General features: G+C 42.4%; 1 protein-coding gene across 2 annotated transcripts in view; it reads left to right on the forward strand.

Moving 5' to 3' along the window:
- DERA (deoxyribose-phosphate aldolase) overlaps positions 1 to 12,904 on the forward strand; it is a 119,624-nt gene that overhangs the window by 30,455 nt on the left and 76,265 nt on the right. The window lies entirely within an intron of this gene.

Below are 12,904 nucleotides of genomic sequence, written 5' to 3' on the forward strand. Positions count from 1 at the left end.
AACTTTGAAAGCCTTGACACCTTCAATTGATTTTTCTCTGTGGAACATAATATTTTTAATTGGCAAAATATTTACAAATGCTGAAGGTACTTGGTGAACTTAGAACACATTCTGTAAATGGAGAGTATTCTCAATTCTCATGGGTTTTTGTATTGAAATGTGTAACTATTTCAGCACAAGTAGTTTCACAGTTAATGTATTTTGCTCCATTCTGAGGCAAAATAATATATATTTTTATAAGACAAAACTTGTCAAATAAGATGTCTCAGTTTATGATTGTTTTGAAGGTTTTGTTAAGTTTATCTACTGTAACGTCACAGGCCCTCTCAGTTTCGTTTCTGTGGCATTGTGATTTATAGTAAGAAATACGTATTTAGTGTTCATCCATCCTCGGCACAGAGCTCCTAAACCCTTCAGATTTCCTATGATGAGAGCTATGAAGGTGTCTGTTCATGTTAATGAGGTGGCTTTTGGGCCTCACCTAAGCATGGGGCCTGGCTGCCAGAGAACCAGCCACTGTAGGTTGTTGGAACTTTCTCCGCCTCCCCTTAACTAACCCGTGGGTTAGGGAGAGGGGCTGGAGGTTGAGTGCGATCGCATATCATGGCTAGTGATGTAATCAATCATGCCTGTGTAATGAAGCCTCCATAAAACCCCAAAAGATTAGGGTTCGGAGAACTTCTGGCTTGGTGAACATGTGGTGATTCAGGGAGTCATTCCCTCAGAGAGGACTTGGAAGCTCTTTGCCCTTTCCCCCGCCTTTCCCTTTGCATCTCTTTCATCTAGTTGTTTCAGTTATATCCTTCTATAATAAACTGATAATCTAGTATTCCTGTGAACCGGTCTAGCAAATGAATAGAATCCAAGGAGGGGGTTGTTGGAACCTCCAGTGGTAGGTCGGAGACACAGGTGGTAACCTGGACTTGCAGCTAGGTCTAAAGTGGGGAGAGGTAGTTGGTTGGGCAGTCTTGTGGGACTGAGCCCTTAACCTGGGGAATCTGACGATAATATCTCTGGGTAGATAGTGTCAGAACTGAGTTGAATTGTAGGACATCCAGCTGGTGTCTGGAGCACTGTGGTAGTGTAGGAAACCCCTTCTCCCCACACTGGAATTAGGTGTAGAACCCTTAAGTTCTTTCCAGTACAGAAAGTAAATGTATGCAGTTTAAAATAGGAGCTCATAGTAGCCAGTCTCCAAAGATGGACCAGGTCTCCGGGATTGATGTCTTTGTGTCGTCCTCTGCTGCAATGATTCAGGCTCACCCCGAGACTCACTGTAACCACAGAAGGTGACAGAAGTGATAATAGCTGCTGTATGATTGGGGAGCCCTGAGCTGCTCTGTGAGAAGTTCAGCTGCCCTGTTGGAAATGGCACGTGGAGAGGGGGGCGTTGGGGCCGACATGGAGGTGTCCCGGCAGAGCCCAGCCTCCTGCCGCTCCTCTGAGGCACCGGACGCGTGAGTGCAAACATCTCGCATGTTTCAGACCCGTCATCATCGGCGGCCGCCCCACGAGGTCTCAAGTGAGAGCAGTAGAACCGCCCAGCTGAGCCCCAGTCAACCAACAGAATCCAGATAAATAATAAAAGGCTTGGGCTTCCCTGGTGGCGCAGTGGTTGGGAGTCTGCCTGCCGGTGCGGGGGACACGGGTTCGAGCCCTGGTCTGGGAAGATCCCGCATGCCGCGGAGCAACTAGACCCGTGAGCCACAACTACTGAGCCTGCGCGTCTGGAGCCTGTGCTCCGCAACAGGAGAGGCCGCGATGGTGAGAGGCCCGCGCACCGCGATGAGGAGTGGCCCCCGCTTGCCGCAACTGGAGAGAGCCCTCGCACAGAAACGAAGACCCGACACAGCCATAAATAAAATAAATAAATAAAATAAATAAACCCAAAAGTTTAAAAAAAAAAAAAAAAGACTGCTATTAATAAAGCAATAGCTTTATAAAAAAATAAAAAATAAAATAAAATAAAAGGCTTGCTGTTTTTAGGCATGACATTTTGTGGTGGTTTGTTACACAGGGATAGATGGTAATCAAAACAGCTAAGTCGAGATATCCCAAAGTACAATTTTAGAATTTTAAAATTCAGCCTGTACACTAGTTGAAATCTCATTTGTCCAAGTCCTCTCATTTGTAGAGGGGTAAATTTCAGTGTCTTCCTGTTTGCAATATTTACAAAATATTGTCAACAGTAGTTGTAGTTCACTAAGTTTCCAAAGCTGGAGGCTTTGGGTGTTTTATTTATTTAATAAGTTTTTGTAAAAAAAGATTTTTCAACTGATATTGAAAAAAAAAAGTAAAGCCAACATTTAAAGGTCTCATTTATAAAATAGTTCAAGACTTGTGTATGTCAGCTTAGGCTGATTGACAAAATGGTTCTTCCTCTTCAAAGAGTCAAATGTTCCTAATAATCAACTGGTGATAACCAGCAAAGAGATAGTGCACACTGCCAGGAAGAAGTATTTATTTTTAATTAAACATCGGCTTTCTCACAAAGATCAGGTAGTTCACTTATTCTGTGTATATATAAAATATTTAAAATTTGACAGCTATAGCTTGTACTTTGATTGTTAGACTGTGGAAGCTTATTTGGATGAAATTATAAGTTAGGTATCTATCACACAAATCCAAGTGTATTTCTGCTCCCTGGGTTTCTTAATAAGAACATTGTTTTTATTGTGATGCTATACTCCAACAAAATTTGTATCTGTGTCTCTGCAAAATCAAATAATTATTTGTTCAGTGCTAACCTCTTTAACTGAATTTACAGTGGCAGTCACAGTAATGTCAGGTGTTTTACCTTCAACAAATAGATTTCTGAAATTTTTTTCTTTGATTTAATGTTAGGTTTTTAAAAATGAGCCAATATTTGAATTAATTTAACTCATTTTTCTCTTTAAAGCACCCATGACTTATATAAAACTTATAGTTTTTAGTTGTTTGTGCAGTTCTTCTGCTTCTGGAGCCAACAGATTAATAACTACTGCTTTACTTCTTGTACATAACAGTAGAATTTTGGTTGTGAAAACAAGCACTATTTAGAGTACTCATTTTATCTCAATGAAAAGTCATGCTTCCGAGTTTTATGTAACTGTATCTTCTGAGGCTTCTGTTAAATTGCCATCTTTAAGCACGGGCTTCTTAACTGCTAATTTTTTAAGTAAATGTGAATGTTATTTAGCAGATTCGGGTCTTGTAGAGATATGCTGGCCTATGATAAATGTTCAAAAACATTTTGTGTAAATTATAGATCATCAACTTTTCCAAGAAATGGAAATTCAGAATTTAATTTTTCATTAAACATTTTTTTTTTTTTTCTGGCTGCACCACACTTGAGGGATCTTAGTTCCCTGACCAGGGATTGAACTCAGTCACTTGGCAGTGAAAACGTGGAGTCCTAGCCACTGGACTGCCAGGGAATTCCCTAAACATACTTTTTTGAGTTCATTGTTGCTGATAGATTTTTTTTTTTTTTTCAAAATAAAAAAGCCTAACCCCAAATACATACTTTCAGGCTTACAGAATATAAAAATGATAAAAGCAATGCTTTCAGTTTGCTGTCCTTAAGGAATCTAGAGGTCCCCTACACATACACCGTGGTCACCTAACCTACAGGTTCTTTTGCTTCTCATGCCCTGCTGACTGCTGGCATGGTGCGTCTGTGTCTCTTGCAGGCTTGGGCTCAGGCCAGGGCCCTAGCAGCTGGTATGTTCAGAGGCACAACATCATGCATATTTCTCCCACCACCACCCTAGACTGGAGAGCGCCCCCAGTATTGCAAGTACCTGCCCTCATCAACGTATGTCCAAAATGCTGGTAGTGTTAGTTTTGTAATGGCTGGAGGAATGGTGGGGACAAGAGTGAAGTTTTGGTCTCTACAGAGTGACCCACGTGTCCAGCTGAGATCTCTGTTCACTGCTCTTTTCTCTCACACACTTGTACTGGTGATGGTGGTAGAAGCTGGAGTCTACCAAACCCATGCTGGTTTGTTTTAAGTTTGTTAAAAAACGAAATATACGGGACAAATGCTAAACCAGATGGGACAGGGGGTGTACACTGGGCATGTCCTGGGTGAACTAGGATGATGTGGTTCCCCTAGTGAGGACCGATATGTTTGTATATGTTTATCTGTCTCTTCTCATTAGAAGAAACTCTGTGAGAGTAAGGGTTTGTTTGTTCATCCGCTGCTGAATCCGCAGAGCCTACATCAGTGCTGGCACCATCGTGGGTACTCCTTTGGTGTTAGTTGAATCAATGGATAAATGTAATTCATAGCCAGAATTGCATTTATCAAGCTTCCCAAATGAAGAAAGTCCCTTGTCTGTCTCATACCTTACGTCTAAGCTGTTGACTTTGGGATGGAGACCCCTGTAGACTCTGTAAGTAGGCCTAGAGCCATTTACTCTGGAAATGCTGGGGTCCTGTGCACCTTGAGCCTGGACCAGAAGGGGAATGTGATCTTGGGGAAAGTCTGTACTCTTGGCGCCACAGACTCCTTACCTACGGGGAAGGGCACTGCTATGGGAGGGCCAGAGCAGAGCAGGCTCTCTAGAGTGTGGGCCCGTCTTGCCCAGGTGTGATGTTGGTATCATATAGGATTCATGTAATAATCAGCTTCTGTCTGGTGGCCCATGGTGCTAAGGTTTTGGTGATCTTTTCTATGGGAGCAGTAACAGTGGCATCTGGTATTATCATTTCTGCCTGGCACTGTGCAGTTGTGTCAGGCTGGCCTTGTGGAAGATCTCTGTGGCCAAGGATTGGTCGTGAAAGGTTTGGTGGGGTGAAATGCCCCAGGGAGACATTGCACATGCCGATGCCTGGGCTACCGCAGCAGCCGTCTTACTGGTCTACCTACTCTTGTCTCCCTCCCTTTCCACCTGTCCTGCACACTGCTACTTGGCAGTGCCTCTTAATTCCAAAGAGTTAAGTATATTTTGTTTTTACTGCTCGATAAGGTAATGCATGCTCTTTGTAAAAAGTTTAAAGTATTATGTAAATATATAACATGGGAAAGTAGAAATCTTATGTAATTCTACCTTGGGAGAGAAACACTTTTGTCAGTTTGGTATATGTTCTATTATTTTTTTGCACATATGCCAACAGATACATGTTTTATATTTTTGGGTTTTTTTAAACATCTTTAATTTAAAAAATCACTGCTGTGCAGGTTACTTATTTTCACTGAGTAATGAATCATAATCAGTTTTCCGTGACAGTGCTTACTGATCTACCTCCTTCTTTTTAATGGCTGGATCATATTCTGTATTATGGATTTGCTGTGTTTCATTGAGCTGATCATGGATCTTGGTGTCATTTGCAACAATACTACCATAAATACCTTTTCATATTTGCATTTGCATACTTGTGTAAGCATTTCTATGGGACATATACTGTATGCTGATTAATTTTTAGTAAATACTTCTTTAATTCTGTTACAGCCCAGTTTGGAAATTTTCAGTGGCTCTGATCATTTTTAGGGTAAAGTCTAGAGCAGTGCTGTCTAACAGAAACATAATGTGCAACACAAAGTAATCTAAAATCTTCTAGTATGCATGTTGTAAAAAGTAGAAACAGGTGAACATACTTTTAATAACACTTTATTTAACCAAATGTGTCCCACATATTATCGTTTCAATGTGTAGTCAGTATCAAAACATAGCTAAAATGATATTTTATATATTTTACATGCCTTTTTTGTACTAAATCTTTGAAATCTGCTGTGTATTTTGTACGTAAAGCACATCTCAGTTTTGATGATCCACATTTCAAGTTCTCGAAGAGTTGCGTGTGGCCAGTGGCTACTGATGGGCTAGCACAGATCTAGACTCCTTAGCCTGGTACTTAAGGAGCTTTACACACAAGCCACTGTCAATCAAATAGAGCCAACCTGCATTTGTTCCTGATATTCCTGTTACCCACAAACCTCTTGTACTTCCTCTATATTTTTAGCGAATCCTGCCCATCACTTGGGCAATAAAGATAATTCTTTATTGTGGGAGGTGGTACCATCAGTCCCGTGCATTGTAGGAAGTTTACCAGCATTTCTGGCCTCTGCTCACTAGATGCAAGTGGCAGTTTCCCACCCGAAGCTGTGACAACCAAAAGTGCCTCCAGGTTGAGAGCCATACTTCAGGGTCAATTTCAAATCTCTGCTTATCCATGAAGGGTTTTTTTGGGCCAACTGGATGAGCCTACTCTAACCTACCCTTCCTCTGAACTTGACTCGTCCAGCCAGTGTGGTATGTTATAGGGAAAAAACATTTAGTGGTCAAGTTTGAGAAGTGCTGGATTAAAGAAAATTGCAGAGGTTTCTTAAATGTGGGCTTTCTCATAGAGTTTAATAAGCTGCTGTGCCTTCTTCATCTCCAAGAGAAGTTTTCCCATCTAGCATGGCCCGAACTTATTGATCATTGTCATAGACATTTATCCTTTTCTGCTCTTCAGCAACCAACTCACATCCTCTTAGTGTTGGGAGATCTCCTAGTATGTAGACTCGGTTGGGGCTACTACAGAGGAAGGAGGAGATCTTTCCTCTCCTCCCGGGCCCCGCAGTCACACATGGGTCAAGTACCGGGTGTGTTTATATGGACTTGGGGCCCCGAGTGAGTTAAAGATGGCAGTGGTGTTCAGCAGCAGCTGCTGGTGGCATCTTGGCCAGACTGTTGCTCTTAAACGCTGGCATTATTCTTCCAGCTTTTGGCTCTCTGTTATTATCTTTGGTTCCTGTCTGTTTTCTGAGCTTGTTCTTCTCTTCTCCATTATCTGAGTTCTTAATATCCTTCCTTTTTTGTTTCAGTCAACAAAGTCAGTTTTCATCATTTTTCAACTGAAAGATTCCTAACTGATGGAACCTGTGGGATCAGTTGGGAACCGCTGGTTGAAAGCATTGCTTTTTGCTCTCATGTGTGGGCTTACATTTTGTATTATTCACTTCCTTTCCTCCCCAAGCTTTTTCAGGAGAGGAACAACCTATTTACTGCCATTGCATTCCTCACACCATTTAGCACAGCGCCTGTACTGAGGAAACGCTAAGTGGAGAGGTTGTAGGACTTGCACGTGGGCACTCCGTTCCACCGAGGAGTTATGTTTATCTGGCTATGTAACTGCAGCCACCAACTGCTGCTAAGCTTTTGAGGCTGATAACCAAGTGATGATGGGCATCCTGGGAACAAGTGGAGCTGAAATAGCCAACTGAGGACTGGACCAAACAGTATTTTAGGTGCCACAATAAACGACTGGGTTCTTCTTTCAGCGTCCAGAGTAACCTGCTGACAATAGCTAATAAACGGAGGAGTATAATTGACAGAAATAGGCAGCTGATTACTAAAGCGCAGCAATAGTTGAGAAATGGCTGATGTCTCAAGGAGGGATGAAGGATAAAAAGAAAGTGAGGAAGCTTTAAAATCCTGATGTGACACTGCTGTGCAAAGCCAGGTGCAGGAATGCACACGCCTTGTCACACGAACCCGAACTATCTTCCGCTGTGATGATGTATTCTGAAAGAGTGGTATAACCCACGTAGCTGGGGATGCACGACCGCCTGATGGAAGAGGAGTGTAAGCAGAGAATAGACAAGACTGGTGCAGAGGAAACCAATTGGCAGATCACGTTGGCCTTCAGCTTGGTGCCAGCAGTCTAACTGAAGTATTTCAGAGGGTGTAGTAAACTCATCACTCACCTGGACTTGGATTGGTAACCTGAAGAATGGTCTGGTTGGTGAATGTATGTGGGTTGGGACTTAGAGATTTAGGAGCAGAGTTGCTGTGGGGAGATATCATAGTAGCAAGGCTTTGTGGGCTGTGACAATAATATGCTGCTAGGTTGCTGGTGTTTTAGTTCCTGGACTGTCCACCTGGGTTCGAAGGACTGGGCTTACACAGTAGACTGTTAGAAGAGTTGGCTAATGTCCAGTGGGGACGTGGATGCCCTAGAGGGCTCACCCAGGGTTTATTGCATGCTAGACCAGACCTTGGGAAGAAGACTCATTCCAGACCCCACCTGCTGGAAAGCATGAGGCTCCCAGCACAGTTTCTGTCTTGTATCTTTATGGCTTAGGACCTGGGCAAGGCTGAGTCTCCTTACTTATGTAAATTGAATATCTTCTTAGCTTGGCTGGATCTGGCATATATTGACCTTCAGGGCTCCTTTTTTTTTTTTTTTTTTTTTAACAAAGCTAACCAAGGCTAAGGTTGAAAGACTAGACATGATGAAGTTGATACTTCACCAGTTTCAGTGTCTGAGGTAAAAAATAAATTTCCTGTGATGCAAGGGGTTTACTGAGCACCTGTTTCTGTGCTGGGCACTTGTAACTGATTCCTGGGAAGTTGCACATTAGAATTGAAAATAAACAACACAGAAATAATAGACATCTGTGTGCCTACAATAGGAAGGGGTACTCAGTAATAGACTCTGGGATTAAAAATGTACTGCACAAGAAAGGGGTGGGGTGGGAGGAATTGGGAGACTGGAATTGACACATATACATTATTGATACTATGTATAAAATAGACAACTGATGGGAACATACTGTATAGCACAGGGAACGCTACCTAATGCACTGTGGTAACCTAAACGGGGGGGAAGTCCAAAAGGGAGGTGGATATCTGTATTTGTATGGCTGATTCATTTTGTTGTGCAGTGGAGGCTAACACAACCTTGTAAAGCAACCATACTCCAATAAAAATTAATAAAAAAAAAATGTACTGCACAAGTGCATATGAAGAAATGACTGGAGACAACACTAAGGCACACATTTGGGTGGTACAATTAAATGTAAAAACCCAGAAAGAATGAGAAGTAAAAACATCGGAAGTTTAATTTTTCTTTTCCAAATTTAGGCAAGTCTCTAATGAATTATCACAATTGATTTTTCTCCATTGGGAACAAAGGTGAAATCAAAATACAACATAAACCTCCTTTCGTGGAGTTGTCATTGGTGTTACACGTTTTAGGAATATTGTACAGAAGTACAGGCATATCCATGAAGACAAATGGAAGTGATGGAAAGGCTACGAAGTAGATTTGCAGGGAAAATGAGCTCTGTCCCCACTGAGACTTAAATAGGAAAAATAATAATAATAAAAAATTGTGAGAGGAGTATTTGAGAACAAATTTATAACGAAAGAAGGGCCTGAAAGCCACCAAAATGGCTTACTAAGAGGAACACTGGGATTTTCTTCACGGGAGAGTTTTCAGAAAGGAGTATCATCACCTTCCAATTGTGGCTTCACGTCTGTTCTCCCCAAAGGCCCGTGTACTTGAAACCCCTCCTGGCCCCATAAGAGAAGCTTCTATGATCCTGATGAGATTGTGTGCCTTAGAATCACTTCTCATGGAAGAAAAGACGCTAAAGGGTACTCGAATAAAATATTAAAAATGGTGAAGGACATAACAAAGGCCAGTCAGTCCTTTCTTTTCCCCAGACCCCATAATAGGAGAACAAGGGTTATTTGATGAAATTAAGGAGTAGCAAATTAAGTGCTAATAAAATGGGATAGTCACTTATATAATTCATTACCGTGGGAGGTCACAGAGGCAAATTCTGTGGCTGGATTAACTATGGGGCTGGATGATTTTACGACCACTAAAGATATTTTTAGCAGTGATACTGTGGGAGAAGTAATCCTATTACATTCTCCCAGAGATGGTTTGCAGGGACCTCTCTGTCAAGTGGTGTCTGAAACGTGTGAGAGCAGGCCTCGTGGGTTCTAACCTTTGGTGAGGAGTTGTACTAAAAATTAGTTTTTAAGGGGAATGTCCTCAGGTATTCCATTCGTGTCTCAGTCCCAACTTCTCTTGTGGAGATCCAAAAGCCTTTAGTCAGAAGCAATTGGGGTACAAAGTTTCATTATACAAGGTGAGGAATTCTGGGCTTCCCTGGTGGCGCAGGGGTTGAGAATCTGCCTGCCAGTGCAGGGGACACGGGTTCGAGCCCTGGTCTGGGAAGATCCCACATGCCACGGAGCAACTGGGCCCGTGAGCCACAACTGCTGAGCCTGCGCGTCTGGAGCCTGTGCTCCGCAACAAGAGAGGCCGCGCTAGTGAGAGGCCCGCGCACCGCATTGAAGAGTGGCCCCCACTTGCCTCAACTAGAGAAAGCCCTCGCACAGAAACGAAGACCCAACACAGCCAAAAATAAAATTAATTAATTAATTAATTAAAACAAGAAACAACAAAACTTTCAACAATACAGTACGTTGCCTTTAAAAAAAAAAAAAAAAGATGAGGAATTCCTGGAGATCTTTTGTATAGGAATGTGACTATAGTTAACAGTGCTCTGTTGTATACTTGAAATTTGCTAAGAGTAGATCTTAAATGTTCTCAGCATACATAAAAAACAAAAAGAAAAAAGGATACAGTAAATGTGTAAAGCAATAGATAATGTTAATTAGCTTGACTGTGGTGATTATTTCACAGTGTGTACATTTATCAAGATATACACCTTAAATATATACTATTTTTATTTGTCAACTATACCTCAACCAAGCTGGGGGGAAAAAGTAAGCACTTAAAAAAACAAAAATAAGAAGCAATTTGGAAAGACATCGCCCAGATCATTTCTGGTCTTCGGGAACCCTTAGTTTATTTCTTGAATGCCACCCGTGTGTCAGGTACCTTGCTTGGAGCTTTAAAAATCTGTTGGGAATACGAACATCTGGACAAATCAGTGCCATTCAGAATGCACTAAAGATGGACTGTAAATATTGAAAGCATGGAAGCACAAAGAAGCAAAGGAATAGCTCAGCCTGTGTAGTTCAGGGAAGGTTCACAGAGAGGGCGGCAAATGAACTGTCAAGATAACGGAGGGCATTCTAGGCGGAGGGAGCAAACAGCACACACAGGTCCAGAGACAGAACACGGTGTGATGTGTCAGTGAACTCCCAGGAGTTTAGGAAGGCTGTGCCTCAGGGTTGGGGGGCGTGGAGAGGGAGAAAATGGCACGTGAGGGAGGATGGAGCCCGATGGTGAAGGGTCCTGGGGTGGCCTGAGACCTCCCTCCTGCAGCAGGGCCTGGGGGTGGAGAGGGGAGCGTCTAGGAGGTGTCATGTGACTGATTAAGGACCACCCCTCAAAGCCTTGCCCTACCGCCTAGGCTTCCCTCTTTTGGCCACTGTCAGCAGTGTCTTGGCGGTCAGCCTTGTATTTCACGCCACTCCTTACTTCAGTAATTTTGACTGTTGGCGGGGAAACAATCTTTACCGGGAACCTAATCACCATTATTAGTAGTTTAAAAAAAAAAAAGCCTCTCCAGCCTTTGGGTAGAGAGGGGTCGTTACAGGTCTTAGATAAATTGGGGTGAGTCTAGCGTGTCTGCCTGGTCTGACTCTCTTGGGCTCTACCTAGACGCAAATCAGTCTTTGGGTGGAGAAGAAGAGGCAGATTTCATGTCCCTGACCGTGGACTCCCATTTCCTCTGTGAAGCTGGGTCAGCAGACAAGCTGGAAAACATACAATGTCTTCAAGGAACAGATGGATTGAAACATTAAAAGTCTGTTTTGTTACAAGATTTTGATTAACAAAATAACCAGAAGAAAAAGCGCTCAAACTTTGTTCCTTCTTCAGTGATATTTATTAATTTATTTTATTTTTAATTTTTTAAATCCTTTTTTTTTTTTTTTGGCCGCACTGCCCAGCTTGTGGGATCTCAGTTCCTTGACCAGGAATTGAACCTGGGCCATGGCAGTGAAAGCTGGGAATCCTAACCACTAGGCCACCGGGGAACTCCCTTCTTCAGTGATATAAGAATATCATTATTAATCACTCAGACTCTAATTTGGAATTTCTACACCGTTAATATTGATAAGAAGAATTGAATGAAAATGAGAGAGAGAATATCTTTTGTAGAAACTGGTTTTCTTGGTGGTCTTATCTCTGAGGTGGATGCAAATATTTTATTACTATTATGATATGTGTTGTTACATAGTACAGTATGCATTCAGTAGTTTTCTCCATCTCATTATAAAGAATTGTGTAATTGTGACATGTTTCCTAATGAATCACCTTCCCCACAAGTCTTTTTTTTCTTTTTTTTATAAATTATTTATTTATTTTTGGCTGCGTTGGGTCTTCGTTGCTGTGCGCGGGCTTTCTCTAGTTGGGGCGAGCGGGGGCTACTCTTCGCTGTGGTGCGCGGGCTTCTCATTGCGGTGGCTTCTCTTGTTGCGGAGCACGGGCTCTAGGCGCGCGGGCTTCAGTAGTTGTGACTCATGGGGCTTCAGTAGTTGTGGCTCACGGGCTCTAGAGCACAGGCGCAGTAGTTGTGGCACACGGGCTTAGTTGCTCCGTGGCATGTGGGATCTTCCCGGACCAGGGCTCGAACCCGTGTCCCCTGCATTGGCAGGTGGATTCTTTTTTTTTTTTTTTTTAACATCTTTATTAGAGTATAATTGCTTTAAAATGGTGTGTCAGTTTCTGCTTTATAACAAAGTGAATCAGTTATACATATACATATACATATGTTCCCATATCTCTTCCCTCTTGCGTCTCCGTCCCACCCTCCCTATCCCACCCCTCTAGGTGGTCACAAAGCACCGAGCTGATCTCCCTGTGCTATGGCAGGCAGATTCTTAACCACCGTGCCACCAGGGAAGCCCCAGTGCGCTAATTTCTAATACACTTTGAAAAATTCTCCTTTGAGGAAAGAATGGGCTGTATCCTATCAGCATCTAGTAGTTATTAATTTTATCAGCAAGGAGGTAGTGATCAAGGATTCCTTTAAGCCCCAGTATTAATTCACCTATGTGTTTATTAACCATTCATTCTCCTGGACTGGACACTCACAAATAAGTCTCTGCTGGCAGAAGTGAGGCCCGTGGCATGAGTAGCACATTTTCCTCCATTGTTAGACATATCTGTGTAATGAATCAGTACAGGTTCTCCTAGTTCCAAACGTACTTGATTTTACATG

The sequence above is a fragment of the Balaenoptera ricei genome, chromosome 10 (assembly GCF_028023285.1).
Source record: "Balaenoptera ricei isolate mBalRic1 chromosome 10, mBalRic1.hap2, whole genome shotgun sequence".
NCBI lineage: Eukaryota > Metazoa > Chordata > Mammalia > Artiodactyla > Balaenopteridae > Balaenoptera > Balaenoptera ricei.